Raw genomic sequence first — 20,429 nt, forward strand, 5'->3', positions numbered from 1 at the left:
AACATAAACAGATTATTAAAAACAATCTGTCTCCTAGGATAGTTCTAAGAATAAAATGAGATCATGAATGTGAAGCATTCAGTGTTGTGCCTTGCACACAGAATGTACTTAGTAAAAATGAGTATTTAATGTTCCATGTTAGTTTTTGTTCCTTTGTTTTAGTGCGAGTGAGAAAGGGAGGGTGGGAGAGCAGAAGAGGTAGGGAAGGGAGAGAGGGAGGGGGAGAGAGAAAGGGAGAGAGACAGACAGACAGACAGACAGACACATCAATCAGCATCCTTCCATATGAATCCCAACCAGGGGCAGAGCACACAAGGCCAGATATGTGCCCTGACCAGCAACTGAACCCACGCCTTTTTTTCTGTATGTGGGGACAATGCTCCAATCAACTGAATTATCAGGCTAGGCTGTTAAATACTTTTGTAAAGATACAGTAGTATCTTAAAAGGGAAGTAATGTGTGTGTTCCCAGAGTCAGAGATTACTAGCAGCATTGATGCTGATTTGACAAAATTCAAAAATACAAGACCATGGGCAAAGCAGTGCCACCTCCTCAAGTTAAAGACAATTAGTCAACTCCAGGTGCAGTATTTTTAAAAGCATGTTGTCCTAATAAATGTGTCATCCTCTTTGGAGAAATAATTGTCAACTATTAATATATTTTATGAACATTATCTGGTCACATAATGTAATCTTACATTGATTTACCTTTGCCAATTTCAGTGATAGTTAAAAGTTAACCAAACTATTAATATTAAAATAAATCTTCCAGCCCCACTTCCCTCTATTATTGTGTAACTCACACCATTTTTGTGACCTACTCCTTGAACTAAGTACAAGCTCACAAACCAAACTTCCCAGGAATTAGAATGATGGTCACTGTTTTTGCAGGCAAAATCAGAGATGCTAAGCACCACAGGAGAGATCATTTAAAGAGGGACAAAATGATCTGAAAGGCATACCCCTTTACATTTGTTAAATTTAAACATGGGATAACAGCACAATTTGAGGAAAGTATTATTTTATACTCTATAAAAATTTAAAGATGCTTTACATATTAAAATATTCCTCTGATCTTCTATTCTTGCACCATAGATTGAAATTCTACCACAGTAGAAATCTGGTCCCACTTTCAAAAACAATGTAAAATACAAGAATGTAAAAATAAAAAAGTTACAGAATCATGTATCAAAAGAACCATACTTATCACTTGTTTTTGTTCACTATTTTATCTTACATTGAAACATTTTTCCCATTTAAAATTAATGTTCTGTTTAACTATTAGGAAATAAGACTGCCACTTCCTAGTACCTAATAGTAGTTAGCTTTCAGCAAATTCCAGCTATAAAGCTACATTATAGTGATTCACAGATATTTCAGGAAATTCATCACCACTTTTATCATTTGTCATTGTCACTGCAAAAAAATCCATCCTAAGAAAATGCCTGTGAGTGCCTGGATCTCATAACATGAAGACTCTGATCTTATTTTCAACTTATATTATGTGTAGATTTTATTTTATTTTTATTTTTATTACACATACTAACCAAGGATATAAGTTTTGGCTCTGGCTTTAAAGATTTTCAAATGATTAAGACACACTAAAAAATATATATATATAATTTTGATTATGAGACTCTTTACAGATTAAAAATGTATTAATATGTACAAAACAATAATGAAACATCTATTACATGATCTTTAAAACAATGATTGCATACAGATCATATTCCTCTAACAGTTTAAATATTAGAACTCAGTTTCTATGTCCGCAGATTGTGAATTTAAAAAGCAAAGTGACTGTTAGTTCAAGAGATTGAAATGTTAAATATATCTTCAGCCCAAGTCTATGGACAATACAAATCCAAGTCTGAGTATAGAGTATAACACTGAAGAGAATATCAATATAGCACTAAAATTTTACTTTAAAGACAACAGCATACAATATACAAGGCAGGCAGAACTATGTTATTTCTTTTAGTCTTTCTGGTTTTATTTTATAATGTAACTCTTTCATTATCTAAGTGTTATTTTGATTAGGTGGCATTCCACATTCACTAAGTTGGATTTACCACATGCATAAAAAGTGATGTATTTTGTTAAATTGGAAGGTGCTCTACTCTCATATTTTGATTTGAAATCTATTTGAGGCCCATGATATCAGAATATTTTAAAGGCAGAAGGTAACAAAAGAATAGGATTCACATTTCAAATGTCATCCAAAAAGCAAATTTAATTATTACATATATATTTTTTAAGATTTTATTTATTTATTTTTAGAGAGAAAGAAAGAAAGGGAGAAAGAGAAGGAGAGAAACAGCAATGTGTGGTTGACTTTTCTGGGCCCCTTACAGGGCACCTGGCTGCAACCCAGGCATGTGCCCTGACTGGGAATTGAACCAGTGACCTTTTGATTCCCAGGCTGGCACTCAGTCTACTGAGCCACACCAGCCAGGGCAAATTATTTTATATTTTTATCATATTACTTGTTATCTGGAAGTGTATTGGCCATCAGATTTTTTTCATCAAAATTATACGTAGCCAGAAAATAGATTTTATTTACTACAATAAACAAAATAATGGGCCTAGAACTTTGCAGAAATATTATTCAAGCAATAATTAATTTGAATAAACTGATCCCTTTGGTTGATCCTTTACAATGCTAAATAATAAAACTTTGATTATTGGATGGTACAAAAAAGTATGTATTTGAATAAGATGAATACACGGGAGATTTGAATTCTCAAAGGGGAAACTAGGTCTAAAAATAAAATGTTAAAAATTCTCCACAGGCGTGTTATTTAGTGATTGCAATAATCTCATACCTAACGTTGGGCTCATATGTTTGTGCCACATAGAAAGCGTAAAAATTCCATGTGATCCTACTACCATACTCTGTAAGCACTCTAAATCACCAAGGCCATCTAAGGACCCAACTGGCACTCTGTCCCTAAAATGATGATTAGATATGCGGTAATTATTATACTCTACTACTTCATCATTTACTTTTCCTCACCACTTACACAAGTTTTTATCCAGCTGTTTCACTATGTGCATTGACTAAGTCAGAGTTTACATTCACCACAAACTTCAACTACCTTACACCCAAGGCTGTAGCAGTGAAGCAAGTATTAACAGTTGGTGGGATCCATGTCACAAGATGTATATGGTGATCCCCATGTACCTGACTCCATGATGTTCCACTTTAAAATAATCTAGTAACCTACAGATCATATTAAATGGGGAACAGCAAAGATGTCATCCACAAGGTTTGAAATGGTAAGTACTCCAATGCATAGTAGAGGGTACCTTCTACACTCAAATTCTCTTGACAAGAAGCTGAATATAACCTAGCTATATCTTTACCAGGCAGGCTGGAGCTATATTAAAGTGAAATTTCAAGAAACAACTTCCAACTGTTAAAGTTTGGGGAGAAAAGACAATAGATGGGAAAAACTAACAATAGTTTCTCTCTTTTATTTTTTAAAAAACATATCTTACAGCTTGGGTGCTGAAGTGACCTTCTAAACATTGGGGACACTGCTTGGGAGGATGCAATGTGAAAAGAATTGACAGCTCATGTACACTAAGGATCTCAGCAAACATGGCTAAACGTGGCACCTGGGGCACAGCTCAGGCTGAGTGACTGCAGACAACTCACAACTTCCGTGAGCATCAGTTTATTCCCCGGTAAAAACAACAAATATGAGTTTATTCTATATTAAACTCAGTAGCTATACAACCCTAATTTGTTTTCTCCTTCCCCATAAGAAATCACTACCCAAAATTTGGTATACAACATATAATTTTATACATATTATGTATCCATATACAATGTGTAACTTCAATTTGTAAGTTTAGGGCTAGTAATTTAAAACAAATGTATATCTGTAAAGAGTCATTAAGACCGTTGTCAGTCATTGACTACTTTTAAAAATGTGACATTGAAATTTTTAATGTATTCTGATACACAAGTGAATTACTCTAATGTAAAACCTAAGAACTGCTTGATTATTGATTCTTTATATCTTCAACATCACCATATTTTACCAAAGTGGTCCCCAAAGTATTTACAATGATTTACACTCTCACAAAAAAATGCATACTAATAATACTCTGTATTCCCACCCAAACCAAGCAGTGCCAAGCCTTCATTTCCATTAAGTGCAATAAAATAACTTGCCACTGTTCTAATTTGCATTCCCTAGGTATTAATAAGGTTGACTATGTCTACGTTCGACTATGACTATGTCTACATGCATAACTTTCCTATTTATAAGCTGCCAGTTCTTATCTTTTACCCCATTTTTTTTTCCTATTGGGTAACTGGTGACACTATTGTTGGGCTGTTGGCTTCCCTTATATATTCTGGGAACTTAACCAGTGATATTTATTGCAAATGTTTACTTCTTGTTTGTGATTTTCTGTTCACTTAATTTATGGTGTCTTTTGATGTTTAGATGTCCTTAATTTTAGAAGAAAATATCAATAGGTTCCTTCAAAAACTGTCAATTACATCAAGTTTTTGCTTCTAGGGCCTTTTCAAAGTTATCCTTCTGTAATGAAGCTTAATAGATATATTGTTCCGTACTTTCATCACTCACTTTTTAGGTTTAGTGCATTTTTTAATTTTTCAGTTTTTAGAAGATATAAATATATTCTGGGGCCTATAACATTTGGCTTTTTATAATATGTTTAATAAAAAATTATAAAACAAATATATAAGCCACAAAACTCCACAAATTCATACACCACCAGGAAATGTGATGGTAACAAAAGTGATATGGATAGAAAAGAAATGATTCATTCTGGAAGCATATTCAAAGTTTAGCTGTTAAAAAAATAAAGAAAAGAAAGAAAAATTGCTTTATCCATCCATCCATTCACACAACTAAAATTTAATAATTACCTGCTATATATGTGTGTGTGTAATATGCATGGCATGTGTGTAATATGCATGACATGTATATTATATACTAATATCTGCTGTGGGGGGGGACTGTTAAGGGTTTGCCAGGAAGTGGAAATACATTGGTCAAAAAAAACAAACACGAGCCCCGTTCTCCTGGAGCTTACCATGGAAGTAAGAGCTGTGTGTGTGTGTATAATCTAAATAATCTCACAAGTTATTATAAAAATATAGCTACCTTAAAGAAATGTGCACAGTGCTGTGAGAATTTAAAATAGTCTAAAGTGACACTTGAGTTGAGAGAGGAAGTCTGGGAAGAAATTGGCTAAATAAAACACGAATGAAAGAGCATTCCAGGCAAATGAAGGAGCATAAACAAAGGCCACAGGTATTTTTTACTGTCTGTCTTCTTTATTATCTACTGAGCTAAACAATAGAACCACCATCATACAGGACTCTTGCTTAGTCTCTTTGTTCATCTTTCATACACCCCAAATTAGCACTAGTGTCTCACATAATAGATGTTCAATAAATACTGAGTGATTTGAAATAAATGTGTTCAATGCCTTCTCTTGCAACATTCTAAAAAATGTGTTTTCGACCTGGCTGGTGTAGCCCAGTGGATTGAGCACGGGCCTGCGAACCACACGATTGCGGTTTGATTCCCATTCAGGGCACATGCCTGGGTTGCAGGCCAGTTCCCAGCAGGGAACGCATGAGGAGCAACCATACATTGATATTTCTCTCCCTTTCTCCTTCCCTTCCCTTCTAAAAATAAATAAATATTTTTTAAATGTGTTTTCATTCTAAACAATCAGACAATATAACAGAGCTTATACCTCCCAAAATAGGGCTTGACAGAAACACTCAAAACTGATACAATAACACAAACTTCTAAAACAAAACCATAATTTTTTTTAAAAAATCATATACACCTAAAAGGAAATGTAAAATTCCTAATAAAAAAGAAATAATATAGTAAATACACAAACTTTTTTCTTTTAAAAATGATTAAAGTAGACTAATGAAAGGGGTATCCCTCTATTGCATTGTGCATGTGCTTACAGTAGTATATTTTGCATTCAGCTTTAATTAGTTGGTAAAGCTAAATATTAATGTGCTAGGAAAACCACACATTAACCAATTTACACATTTTACTGGCATAATTCCCCTACTTACTCATCATATAGAAGCTAATTCACATTACATAAAAATATACTGTAGCTGAACAAACTGTATTTAATTGGTACCAACTAAATATTGTTCACAATTCAAAGTCAGCAAAGGACACTCCCAGGCAGGTTAAGTTGTCCTGGGAGGCTGCATGGAGTTAGGCTTGTAATACAGCTGAGAACTGCATAAACAGACTGAATGCATATTCTGCATGTGTGAAGGTGCTCTAACTTACCTGACCTACCTTAACAAAGTGAAAGACCTATGTTTGCATTAACAAGGTATAGTGAGCTTACAGAGAACCTTAAATTCCAGGCAGATAGTTCCTATTCCTTGAATAAGAAAAGAGAAACAAAACGTTGTTCTGGAATGAGGAAGTATCATGAAAAAGCACCCATTTAAAGACAGTAAAGAAAATGTATATTGCTCTATGTTATATGGAGAACAAGATTATCAAAAAAACATGACAGTCCAATTGTCATACCTGTTGAGTACATACTGAATCATCTTTGCATAGGCTGAATACTAATACAAATCTGGATAATACAAAAGTGATAAAATAAGTGAATTTGTGGCCAACATTGTATAAAGAAAGTTGACCTGCAGTGGACAAGTATACTTTTCATAATCCAATTTTACATGAATTATACTTAAACTAGTAAGGAGAGTAAGTTAGCCTATTAGCTACTGACATAATTTTTCCTTTTTGGTTGCTCATGGGGAAAATGACATTTAATTGACAAAGTTGAAAAACTCACATTAACTCTTCAACCATATATATATATATGATATATATATATATATATATCATATATACATGAATATTCCACTAGAATGAATACACTTAGAAGATATGGACTCTTTCATTCATTTTCGGTAAATTATGCAATTGTTTAGCATTGTCTCTTGCACGCAGTGCATGCATAATAAGTAAATGATTATGAAATGAATAAACAAATGAATCATGACTTATACCTGCAAATGCCAATAACTGAATAATACTAAACTACCTCAGGCCAAATTAAAAACAATATGCCATGGCTGGTGTAGCTCAGTGGATTGTACACAGGCCTGTGAACCAAAAGGTCACTGGTTTGATTCTCAGTCAGGACACATGCCTGGGCTGCAGGCCAGGTCCCCAATTGGGGGACTGTGAGGGGCAACCACCATCGATGTTTCTCTCCTTCTCTTTCTCCTTTCCTTCCCCTCTCTCTAAAAAATAAATGAATAAAGTATTTTTTTTAAAAAGTATACACCAACTTGTACAAACCAGAAGAGGCTTGTTAACATATTATACTTCTCCACCTGTGATGGTTAAATTGTATGTGTCAATTTGGCTTACCTATGGTACTCAGGTGTTTGGCCAAACACTAGTCTAAATGTTGCTGTGAAAATAATTTATAGTTGTGATTAATATCTACAAGTTGTCTTTAAGTAGACTACACTCAATAACGGGGGTGGGTCTCATTCACTCAGTAGAAGGCCTTAAGAGCAAAACTGAAGTTTCTTGGAGAAGAAGAAATTCTGCCTCAAATTATAACACAGAATACCTGTATGAGGTCCCAGTCTGTCCTACAGATTTCCAGCCCCCTCCATCATGGAAACCAAATTCCTTTCAATAAATCTTCTTTAAGAGAATATATGTATAATTAGTTCTATTTTCCTGGAAAGCGCTAATTTGTCCCTCCCCCTCAAAAAATTAGCTGAAAACACCCACATTATTAGAAGAAATGTAGACAAGACAGGTCGCATTTTAAGACATTACATTACAGTGTATGTATAAACATACACTATATGTTTACATACAGTACAGTGCATGTTTACATAAACATACACTGTATGTTTATACATACACAGATATAACAAAAATTGATCCATGTTTTGACTTAATGTCAGATAATATTGCAGAAAAAACATTTTCATTTGGTAATATTTGTACATGCTTGTAAACTGGTTTTGCTGGGGGTGTAAACTGCATTGCCACCTTCTGTTGAAGAAGAAAGTCTACCGCAGGACCCATCTTACCTGACCACACACTAAATCAGAGGCCATCACCACCTCTGGATTCCTAGGTTTGACCAGGTGCTGAGCATTCTGGGGGCTATGCTTATATGGCACAAACCATTCACATGATTGCAAAAATTCCTCTACTTCTCCTCCCAGTTTCATCATAAAACACCTAAAGAGTGAGTACACATCACATTCACTGTCTTGAGACAGTTTTAAGACAACTTTTCTTCCAGATAGGTTAAACAAAGTTTTTAATGAAGTATTTCATCTCTGGCATTATTAGAAAATGGCTCTAGTAATTTTTAATTCATAAAATTAATTATGATCATATATTTAGCATAATTCTAAATATTTATTAAAGAAATGAAGCCCTGGCTGGTGTAGCTCAGTGGATTGAGCGTGGGCCTGCGAACGAGACGATTGCGGTTCGATTCCCAGTCAGGGCACATTCTTGGGTTGCAGGCCAGTTTCCAACAGGGGCCAGTTCCCAGCAGGGGATGCACGAGAAGCAACCATACATTGATGTTTCCTTCCTCTCTCCTTCCCTTCCCCTCTAAAGATAAATAAATAAAATATTTTAAAAAAAATATTACTTTTCTAAACAAAACACCTTGCTTTTGAGATGGTTACAGAACACCTTGCTTCAGTCATTTTTTACACTTTAAAAACCTTTTCTTTTACATCTCAGTTATTTCAAATCCTTATTATTATTTCTCTAATATGTATAGCTAGGTTCTCAAGGGGAAAATCAATAAGAATTAGAACTTTTCTTTTTATAATTCAAAACTGAAACATTCCTGCTAGCATTAGGCAAAAGAAAAAAGAACTAGAAGAGAAACACATGACCTACAGGATAAATCGTATTCATATTTGAAAAACATGAATGGTAGAACTACAAAGTGAAACTATTCCCCACATAAGACCATAAAACCATTCCATGGTTCATGCGCTTGAAATACATGTAACTTCTGACCAAAAGATAAACTATGGTATATAAACTATTTTTGGAATGTCCCAATAAGGGAAGACATAAACAGGCACACAAACTACCAATATCATGTAAAAGTGGTGAGTAAGTCAACATCACACCAGTGACAAGATGCCTAACATGTAAGTAAATGTGTTTTTCTACAATGATATAGTCAATCGTTGGCACACTGGGCACTCGGAGCAATGATGTGAGTGGGGACAGAGTACTGGGAACAGAAGCACACTCACTCTTTATGGCTGTACAGGGAGTCACCAATGTGGCTACAAGACAGAGAAATGGAGTCTACCAACTTCTACTCTCACTAAGGACCATGGATAATACGGGTACTCCAAGCAGAAACTAGACTTTCTGCTTCAGAAGAACAAGAACCATATATATTTCATTAACTGACACATACAACGGGCCTATCAACATTTGTTTACAGAATGAAAGAACTCTACCAGCCTCACATGGCCCCAGACCAGCAGGCATTCCAAAATGTGGATCTGGGAAAAGAAAGGAAACGACATAATCCAGAGGTGTGAGACAGTGAATGTGGAGTGGATGCTCCAAATTCTGCTTTGAGGAAGTAAAATACAGATTCTCCCTTGACCCCATTCTCCATATCAATGTTCACTGCTCCTTCTCTTGCTCCCTTAAACCTTGCAGATCCCCTAATGGCCACGGTGTATATGCCATAGTTTCTAGAGTTCCTCCAGTCTTTTTATTTTTTCCATGACTTTTAGCCCTTTTAGATTATTCAGTCCCAGGTTACAAAAAAAATTTTAGTCCTTGAAAAAAGCCATAATGGCCAATATTCCAAGTGAACCTAAATGTGATTCAGGACAGTGGCTAGCACTGGGAGCATTTCACATATGATGGACAAAATTCAGGTCGCTCTTTATTCACTCATTTATCAACTACTGAGGATCCTCACATCACTGATTTCAACCAGCTGATTTAAAAAAGAGAATAAAATATAAAACCCCCACCTTTACAGAGTTCACAATATAATGGGCATGAAGCACAAGCAAGCAGTAAATTACGATACTTTCAGTGGAGATGTGATAGTGATTTAGACAGTTACTGGAACTCAGCATAGGCCTCTGGCACAGGTTTGGGGTATGCTATTTTTAATTCACATTTGCACTGAGCCTTGAAGGACCCACTGGAATAAAACAAATGATGGAAGATTAGCTACTCCAAGTGAATAATGTAGTGTCTGCCAATGGATGGAGAGGCCCTAGAATTGGGTGTGGGGGATGGACAGCAACGAAATTTGTTGCACAATTTTGCAAGAGAGAAGTTCAGCAGCAGCCTAGTACCCTGGATAGCTCCCTGGCATCAATTGTAATTGGAGAGACTGAGGTCTAGCGATTGGGAGACCAAGTGAGGCATCTCCAGAACTTGAAATTTACAAATCTGCCCTACATTCAAATTAAGACGCTCTGCTTTCCAAATTACTTCACCCATTCCCTTCCTGCACTTGACCCTTGAGGCTTTGTGTCTCCTCTATCCGATGAACCTGCTACTCCTTAGAAGTATACTGGAAGGCAATTCCTTCCTTCACTGAACAGCTCTGGAAGGTTTTCATCACTTCCTGTTTCTAGCAGTAACCTGGGACCCTCAAAATTCCCTGAGTTGCATCATACTATACTCTCCCTCCCATCAACTTATACCCTCCCACAGAAGGGCCCTTTATCATTTCAGAAGCTCCCCAATACCATTATATTTGTACGTTAAGGTATGCTGTAGAATTTACTCTTCAAAGTTAATTTTAGCCATAATGTTGCTATAAGTTTATACCCTTGTTGTGTACAAAATTTTAATGATTTTTAAAGGCCCAATGTAGTAATCCATACTTTATGTTTATAATTACTACTGTAGGAGGTGCTTTCTAACTAAGTAATTCCTTTATTTTTTTTAATATTTTATTTATTTATCTTTAGAGGGTAAGGGAAGGAGAGAGGAAGAGAAACATCAATGTATGGTTGCTTCTTGTGCATCCCCTGCTGGGAACTGGCCCCTGCCGGGAACTGGCCTGCAACCCAAGCATGTGCCCTGACTGGGAATCGAACCACAATCATCTGGTTCACAGGCCCGCGCTCAAATCCACTGAGCTACACCAGTCAGGGCTAAGTAATTCCTTTATTAATAAATGCCTGTAGTGTCACTGGGTCTGTTTATACATAAATGTAATACTAAAAATTGAAATCAAAATCAAATAATTATCCTTGAACTCTCTGCCTAACAAATAACATTCCTTTGAAAATTTTAGAATCCTGATATATACAGGTTCATTGGTTTTGTTATCAATAAGATTATTTTGAAACTTTACCTGAAATAACTTTGTTAGTCCACATCTCTAATATTGAACCTGTTTGGTTTAGAGGTATTTTCTTCCTTTGCCTAACCTTCTCATCTGATATTTCTGGGGTTTTTTTGTATGTTTTTCTGCCTTCAAACCTTTTTTGAACATCATAAAGAATACCAGGTATTAGAAAGGAATACTTATTAAATGTATTCCACATACTGAGATTTAATGTTCTGGTAATTTGCATAACTACAAACAAACAACCAAACAAATAAAAATAAAGGAAGTTTCTAAAGAAAGAATTACCCAGAATGTTAAAGTCTACAGTAGCACTTATTTTTACCATGCCTTTATTCACATATACCTGTATGGTTTTATTTATAAGCCTAATATAGGTATGTGGTAAATTGTTTCCTGATGTTGTCAAAAAACAAAAAACAAAGAAACCACACACACAACTCATTAACAAAATCACAGTATTTACCTATTTCTAGAAAACAGCTAATTGCAATGAATAGGCACATAAGAAATAGGGTATGCTAGTCTAAATTTGGTCGATAAGGAAGGTATCACTAAGATGCACAGAAGAGCTGAATTAGGACAGGACACCTGGCTTAACAATCACTTCTTAAACACAGGAATACTGCTAGTTTGCATTAATGAATGGGGAAAATTAGAGAAGGCATCACACCTTCTGGAATATGCATCTTCAGCTGTTCTACATTCCAAACATATCATGTACAAATATGGTTAAGAATAAGAAGCGAGAAGAGCCAGATTATCTAGAAATTAACTGACTGGAAAAGGAGAAACAGGCAAATCCTGAAGAACTCACATGCACATACTACAAATATTTGTTGTATACACATATCATATATGGGTACTGATCAGGACATGGCAGAGTGTGTACTTCATTTATTGTGGATTATGCTGCTCACAATATGAAACCCTATGGAATGTGCCTCCTATGGTTCAAAGGAGGCACATTATTTTTGAAAGAGAATGGCTTATACATAATAGGCATTTACAAAATGTCTGTTGTCAATGATGATAAATAAAGTAGCTCTATAACGGTGCATAGCCACATAAGGGCAGATTATATGTCGCAAAATGAGGCACTGTAGTGACAGTCAGAACCTGAAACAAGAGTGTAGTCTGGAGGCTACAGAAGCCCAGTTGTAAATAGTTCCAAGACATCCAACCAGCCTGAGTGTCTGGGGGTATGGCAATACACCATCAGTCACTGACATCACAGAGGTCCAAGAGTGAGTACTGGAAATTCACCATCTGTCTGGGAAAGATGTTTAAAGTCCCAGGAAAGTGGTATTTTGGGAGGAGTTGTCTAATATGTAAAAGGACTCAGGAAATGAGATGGTTTCAGAGGTAGAATCCCAGTCTCTAAAGAAATAAAGAAGGCTCTGTCAACACAGCCTTGCTCAAACACAAAGAGAAATGGTGATAATAGGTAATTTATCAAGATACAGGAGTAGATATTAGGTGAGAAAGCAGTTTCAATTATAAAAAATATACATACGTAATAATATTAGAGCTAGATGTCAAGGGTGGCTTAATGTTAAGTCCCGAATTATTGGACTATAAACCAATCTTCCCACTACATAGAAGGATTGGTCCTGACTCAGGGGCTTGGCTGAAGCTCCAGCTAGTGATTACTACTCTAGCAACAGAAACAAATTCTGAGAAAAGCAACAAAATAGGCCATATCTGAAATAGTTAAACAACCAATTAATTTTTTATTCTTGATATTATTCATCTACTGTTATTCATGTTATTGACTGATTTAAACCCATAAATTATATAGCTCTGTACACTTAGTAGAAGAGTTCAAATAGCCAACTTTAACTTCCTGATTGTCCATTGACTTTTACAATATCAGTCTCTAAATGCTTCCTTTGCTACAAACTTTTGAACATCGATTAAACCCACATTTAAAAAAGTGAACTGAATATTAAAATCCAAAAGAAACTAAACTGATTACCATATGATATTTCCTTCTCATGGGAGATATGCTGGATTAATAGACTGTACCTAAGATCAACTGTGCTTAATCAGGGTACTCAAAAGTCTGTGTGAACCTTTCTGGAAGATAAGCTGCCCATGTCCAAATACAGAGAATATCTAGTATTTGAATATTCTCTACCTAAAAGCACCTATTCTTAAAATTATACTTGGCTACATTTTAAATTTCCATTAATGAGATGAGAGATTCTGACCAAACAGGGTAAGAAGTTGGGCTTGTGTGGTACTGAGAGTGCACATTGAGTACTGAAAAGAATAAGAATTTTTTTTTGCAAGCTTCAGCCTTGCAATTCCTTCATCACTTGTTCCAATTACACAAAAAGCAAGAACAGCATTGTTGAAAATGGCAGCTGCAGGACAGGTAATGCACAGATAGTGCTGGATCCTGAGTTAAATCGGGAAAGAGAAGATACACTCCTTTGCATTTTGCTATCTACTTATTCCATAATTTTTGCATCACTGTAATAAAAAATCAAACTCTGGTTTATATAGCTTGGCAGACCACAGAGCAGAGCCTCAGTTTCCTTGTCTCTAAAATATGCAAAAAATATGTTTGTAATTTTAGATGAATCACATCGCATAACACATGTAAGCTGCTTATGATGTAGAAAGTATTCAGCACATTATGGCCATTGCTGCTGTTGTTAATTTAAAAATATGTCATCATTTATAAAATAGAAAGGAAAGCAATAACTATGTTCACATATATTCTAGGACTCTCTTGATTTTAAAATCTTTCTTACAGTATCTTTCTTTGGAAAAACATAGAACATCCATAGAACGAGGGCATACAGTTATTCAGCCAATATTTATTGGGTATCTACTATATATTGCATACTGTTCATCCCTGGTTATACAACATTAAACCAATTACACAAATAAACATAAAATTAAGACTACAGTAAGTACCACAAGGTAGAAGAACATGGAAATAAAGAAATATACAAGGTAACTGATGTAGGAAAGGAGGCCAAGGAAAGCTTCCTTAGGGAAGAGATAACTGAGCTCATACCTGAAACACATGTGGCGGACAGCAGGGGATGGAGGGAAAGAGAAAGAAGAGGAGGAAGGAGGAGGAAGGGAGGAGAAGGAAAGGGAAACTAAAAGACATACAGGATGTGAACGCATTATCTTTAATTTTGGAAAATGTAGAGATATGGTCTAAAATTTATTTCAGCAGTTAGATTTCCAAAACACTGTAATGTCCCAATGTAATGTTATTGTTGTGCAGATAAAATTACTCTAATCTTACACAGAGAAAGAGGACTACTACATGCCAAGACCAAAAACATCACTTAAGAATCAACAAAACTAAATAGAAAATGGTCAATATGTGTACAGTGTGAATATTTTTGGTTTTATAAATGACTATCAATAAGCTCCAGCTAGGGTCATTACTTTCCAGTTAAATTCTACACTTATGCACTGCTTCCCCCAAACAACACATGCGCACAAGAATTAGAAACTTGTTTAAATTGTTTTTAATTACAGTTAAAATGAAAATCATCTGGTGGAGAGTGTATTTTCAGGCCTAACCTTAGTTAACTCTACCAGTTAGAAAAGTACTTATAGACAAAACAAGTGGAAAACAGAGCCTTCACAGTTCTCTGTACAATGCTCTCGGTCAGTGGTTCTCAAACTCTATCGTGCACAAGGATCACACACAGGACCCCACCCCAGAGCTTCTCACTCCATCAGTCTGTGGTGGGACAGGCATTCTCACAGCTCACCGGTGCTGCTGCTCGGGGACTACTACTCCAGGTTAAGAATTTGCCATTAGATAAGATGTTTTCTACAAATGACCTTCCCTGGCAAACGATTTTAGTTAGTTTCAGAACAGAGTTATGGTAATCAAAATTTTAACTGATTTAATTGAAATTTAAAATATGTTAATAGAGTGTAAAGAATGAAAACCAAAAGCTGGATTTTAAATTAATCTATGTACAGGGGGCCACAATTCAGCCAAACAATAAACTTCATCTGAAAACTTTGTAAAAAATGTTTAGTATCACATCACAGAACCTATTACGCATTTTCAACAACCACTTTGTTGGCATTTCATTTAGTCTACATGAAAAAGATTTAAATACAATATGGCAATTTGAAAATAAAAACTGAGTATCTTGGTACTGCATCCATTGCAGTTTAGATTGGTAATTTTTATAATTTGATATAATATTTAGCTTAAGCTACATATTAAAACCTCCCAATCTGTTTTCACTGCTTATCCCACCCCAGACCTTATGGTTTATTCTTAACTGACACTCATGCACAGCAAGGTACCACTGCTGATAGAAGTGGATGTTCTCAATACAAAGACAACAGGTTTTGTCACTATCAGCAGGAAAATCACGCAGGAGCTGTCAGTCATATTTCATACAGCCAGAGAGATTATATTATCAAGGTGATACACCTGTGACATATAGTCCAAAACCAAACTCAAAAAGAGGCCAATTAACAGAGAATCTGGCATGTGCTCTGACTACCTTGGAAATCATCCCATTCCTGCACAAATATGAAATTGGTGATTTAATAGGCTTTCCACTTGTCTAATAACTTTCACCTGTTCACTGTCAACAAAATAAGGAGAAATTCTTTTAATTCAACTAATCTGAAAGTACAATAGTTATATTGTTATTTATTAGTAGTCATATCTAATATTTGTACTATTTATTTACTATCACTATAACATACTTCTAGGGTGTCATATTGAAAGACAGGCTCAAAGTCAATTCAGATGTTTCTCTTATTGTCTTAAAATGGAGAAATGCATTATAAATATTTTTGTGTACTTATAATAACAAACATGTACAAAGAAAAATAACTAAGTTCAGAACATTTGGAGACATGTTTCTATAACTAATACAATTTATTTACCAGAGTATAGTTAAAATATCCTTAAAATTGTTGCTACAATTGTTCTCCACAAGCCCTTCATGAAAACAATAGAAGGACAGATTAACTATTATGTGGATGCACTCTAATACTTAAAAAGATTATAGAAAATATGCATTAAATGAGTCACAGAGAGTATCAGTATGACAGAAAGCATTCAATACATACTTATTATACAGTTATTTTTCTATATATCTCATACTTTTCCCTTTAGAGCAAGTCTAAGTAGGGTTCATTACAGATGTACCTCAAACATGCTTTAAAGAGGTTGTATGTGTAACATTTTTATTAATACCAAATTCAACATTTAGTGTGATGTGGTATATTTAAATATTTAAAGTACTGTCTGCAAATACATGTCAAGCATTTTTTTCATTAAAAGGCAATATAAAGTCATATTTGTTTTCTAAGGTACAAAAACATGTGCTGACAATTCATTCCAAGAATAGAGTGTATGAGTGAATAGAGTGTATGAATGTTTTATATCAAAAACAGACTCACCCTGCACTTGGGACAACAAATCCAACCACTTTGCAATATCTGAATCTATTTCAAATTAAACTTATATTCACTCATATCTTTTGTTCTTTTCTATAATTCCAAGAGACTTGCATCTTATACTTCATATTCTCACCCCAAAGCCACTAATCCTATTTATCCTGTAAGATCGAGACCAAGCAAAGCTACCTACCTCTGAAGCCTTTTCAAACAAAACCCAGTATGAAATGTTATTATCATGCTCTGAACTCCTGCAGTTCTCATTAGACGTGCAATCTCTTATTGTCATTAGTTGTTAACTCTGTTCAAGCATGAGCATCAGATTCCTCCCAAACGGAGATAAGCTCCTGAAGGGCTGAGAGCTACCAAGTCCTGTTCTCTACAATGCCCAGAAAGTACCTTGCGCATGACAGGGCATCTATCGTGAGTGCTATGCTGAATAATAAAACGCAATGAAGAGTTGGACGATTATAAAATATATTTTCCATTTACTACTTCATGAGTTTGATGTACATTTACATCCCATAGTATAAATAATGCATCATTAAAATGAACAGTTTCTGATTGTCAAAAAACAAAATATCCATAAATATGACTTTTTAATGATATAATACATTGTAAAATTCCTCTGTATTTCCTCTACACTACAGTGATTCAGAACCAACCCTCAGTGGGGCTCTCACTCTACGTCCTAAGGTAATATATAAAACTGTACATGTGTCGATGTTGAAAATGTATTTTAAACTAATATGAACATAACCAAATCAAAATAACAAATCCTTAACTCTGCTATCTTCAAAATGAACAGGAGTGATAAGGAAAGCTATTTTCACACTGGGAGAAAAAAAAACCTAAAACACTTGGCATGTTTTGATGAAAATAAGGCGCTCTCTAATTAACATAAAAGGAAGACAAATCACTCTTACAATAGATGGACCAGGTTATTTCTCTTTAGTCTCTTCGAAATTATTGAAGGGGTGGTTGCAACATGGAATTTCAATGTTTTAAAAACACTGTGCTTGGCAGGCAGGCGGGCCTCAGAGATGTACCAGTTTAAAACAATAAGGACACTAGGTAGAAGGAGACAAAGGGGAAAAAAACTGGGACAATCGGAATAGCAAAAACAATAGATACTTTTAAAAATAAAATAATAAGGACACTGCCCTACCATCTCAGTCGCAGCCCAGTCATTGGTTCTGTAAAACCATAGGCTGGTAACTTTTAAAGCACATGCGTGTTTGCTAAAGCACAGTCCGTAGACACTGTCTCAAGTCATATCTAAGCTTCAAGTTATGCCTTTGGAATTTGTGCCTGTTTAAAAGCAAACAGAAAGAGAAACAGAAACAAACTATGTTGCAGACTATACTAATAGTATTTCAAATCTTACCTTAATAGCTAGTTTATAATCTTTTAATCGGTAGTAAAATCAGCATAAACTCGGCCAAGTATATACTTCTCTTTCCTCCCCAACACTTTTAATAAAACTAGCTTTACAGTAAAACGGGTGCACATTTTTAACAGTCTTTCTTAGGGGTAGGGATGGACGGTCTGTGTTACATTTCAGTAGGAAGATATTCAATTGTAAAGATATTAGAAATGAAAGCTGTTGAAATCAAGTAGGTATTTTCTGTCTTGTGGGTCCTACTGATGGCCTGAAGAGTTAAGAGTGGAGAATAACGTACAAAAACACTAAGGGCACGAGATCTTCTAAGAAGCATTTTTCCACCTGTAAAAGACAAGTGACTTTCTCACTTCATTCTTTTATTACAGGTCCCACGAGAGAAGGGAGAAAGCAAAATTGCTTCTGAGTCCGTGAAAGAAGAGGGCAGAGAGAAGGAGGGAAAGAAAGAGTGAGGCTTAAGATACACTGAAAGAAACTCCGAGAAATTTCACAACTCTTTGCCATAAATAGTCTTTCTTCTCACTCGGGATACCTCCTCCTTGACATCAGCAAGGCTCAGCCTCCACGCGCAGGGAGGCACCATTCACAAATCCCTCCGTCACCCCTTCCCGCACCCCTACAGCGAGATGCTACCGTGAGAGCCCTGAGAAACCATCCAACAGATAAGAGGGCCCGAGGGGCCACCTGCGGTTCCGGCTCCTGAGGGATTTTCTTTGCAGGTGAACCAACGCACACAGATTGGTCGGGAGCACGAACACACAGGAACCAGAGCACACACACGCGCGCGCGCACACACACGCACACACACACACACATACCCCTCCCTGGAGCCCTGACACGCCACCACAAAGCAATTTGTTCACACTAAGTCGCTGCTGTTCCTGCGCCGCCAGGAGGGTCTCGCAACCAATCCAGGAAGCTGGAGCCGGAGGACAGGCACGCGGGGGTACGAGGCGGTCCGGGCTCCGGCGCTGCGGCTGCGAATGCGGCTGCGGCTCCGGCCCGGAGCCCCGGGCTCCCCGCCCCCTCCGCGCCGCCGCCCCCGCCCTGGCGCCCGCAGACGGGCAGCCCCTACCTTCGGGACCCCGGTGGCGACCGAGAGGAGCGGCCCGAGCCTGCGCCAACTCTTGCCTCCTTGGCCAGCCGCACTCCACATCACCCCGGAGCGACTGCCGCGGGGCCGGGGGCAGAGAGACCGGGCGCGGAGTGAAAGGCCACGCAGCGCGCCGAGAGTCACCGGCCGGCAGCGAGCCCGTCCGCCCCCCACCCACCCCGCCCGCAAGGCCAGGTCTTCGCGCCCCGCGAGTGGGCCCGCTCCCGGCGCCCCGGGCCTGGGCGGGGGCTGCTCCAGGTTGGCCCCAACACGCCGCGGTCACTGCCGGGCGGTCATCCCCGCGTCCCCCTGGGGCTGGCCCCAGAGCCTCGGAGACGGGACGCGCGACCCTCCGCGCTCGGGGGCAGCAGGGGCGTTACTACCTTGAAGGCTCCGCGCCGCCTGTTAAGGCTCTTCCCCGGCACTCCGGGGTTTGTGTCTTCGGGGCACGGGGTCGTCTTTCCTGGACCCCCTCCTCTGCCCTCCCTCCCCTTCTCGGCCGGGGGGCTCCTGCTCTCCACTCCCAGTTGCACAGAGTCCAGCTGCGTTATTTAATAATCCTCCTGCTCCTCTCGCCTGCGCCAGCAGAGCCGCTCTGCCTGAGCCACCGCTTCCCAGTCAGTCATGTTGTTGAGAGAGAGAGGCGGATTGGCAGTCGGTCGGCGACTATTTGTGGTGAGAGAGCGGAGAGCAGAGCCAGAGGAGGGCAGGGGAGGGCCGTGGGGAGGCGCTTCCAAGTGTGCGAGCGCGCGGAGTGCGACCGTGCGGGGAGCGCGGGAGCCGCCTCCCGGGCAGGCTGCGTTCCGACCGAGCGGAGGGCGGCGGCGAGCGCGGCCTTTATAGGGTTCGGTGGGGGGAGGGGCTGGGGCGGCGCCGGGCCAAGTGCGCGGCGGGTTTCCACGCGCGCATACTCACACATTAACGCGCGCACACCCACTGCCGGCCGGCTGCTGAGTTTTCATTTTAGGGGCAGCCGTATCCGACCTCGCCGACTTGGCTTTCCCCTTAGCCCAGCGTTTGCTTAAGTCGAGTCCTAGTGCAGACGCAGGTCAAGGGGGAGTAAGAGGGGGAGCCGAAAGCTAGAGGAAGAACCCGGAGAACGCTGAAAATGCTCTAGATTTTTTCACTC

The 20,429-nt window shown here is 38.0% G+C and overlaps 1 protein-coding gene across 1 annotated transcript in view; it reads right to left on the bottom strand.

Annotated features, from left to right (window-relative positions):
* The window catches only part of CCSER1 (coiled-coil serine rich protein 1), a 698,243-nt gene extending 678,148 nt beyond the window's left edge, over positions 1 to 20,095 (bottom strand). Inside the window, exon 1 of the mRNA XM_037046097.1 lies at positions 19,684 to 20,095. The gene's annotated coding sequence lies outside the window, so the exon portion shown is untranslated. The remainder of the gene's footprint in view (positions 1 to 19,683) is intronic.
* Between the last annotated feature and the right edge of the window lie 334 nt (positions 20,096 to 20,429).

This window comes from Sturnira hondurensis, unplaced genomic scaffold (assembly GCF_014824575.4).
Source record: "Sturnira hondurensis isolate 20B ecotype Veracruz unplaced genomic scaffold, ASM1482457v3 Scaffold0004998, whole genome shotgun sequence".
NCBI classification, from domain to species: domain Eukaryota; kingdom Metazoa; phylum Chordata; class Mammalia; order Chiroptera; family Phyllostomidae; genus Sturnira; species Sturnira hondurensis.